The sequence below is a fragment of the Agelaius phoeniceus genome, chromosome 1 (assembly GCF_051311805.1).
Source record: "Agelaius phoeniceus isolate bAgePho1 chromosome 1, bAgePho1.hap1, whole genome shotgun sequence".
Classification (NCBI taxonomy): domain Eukaryota; kingdom Metazoa; phylum Chordata; class Aves; order Passeriformes; family Icteridae; genus Agelaius; species Agelaius phoeniceus.
Genome location: NC_135265.1, coordinates 97,602,951 through 97,603,205, shown reverse-complemented (window position 1 = coordinate 97,603,205; position 255 = coordinate 97,602,951).

The window sequence follows — 255 nt, the reverse complement described above, 5'->3', positions numbered from 1 at the left end:
GGACCCGTGTGAGGGAAGGGGCCCGGTTTCTGCGGGGCAGACGTGCCGCAGGGGGCTGGTGGAGTCCGCCGGGCGGCGGGGGGGCCGGGCGGGTGTAGGACGGAGCGGGGATGCCCGCGGCCCTCCTGCCGCCGCCGGGCTGTGCGCGGGCGCCGCAGCCGCAGCCGTAGCCGTAGCCGTGCCTGCCGCAGGCGGCGGCCATCGCGGGCTCGCCACCCCCGTGCGCTCCTCCGAGGACGGAGGGGTGGGGGCAGA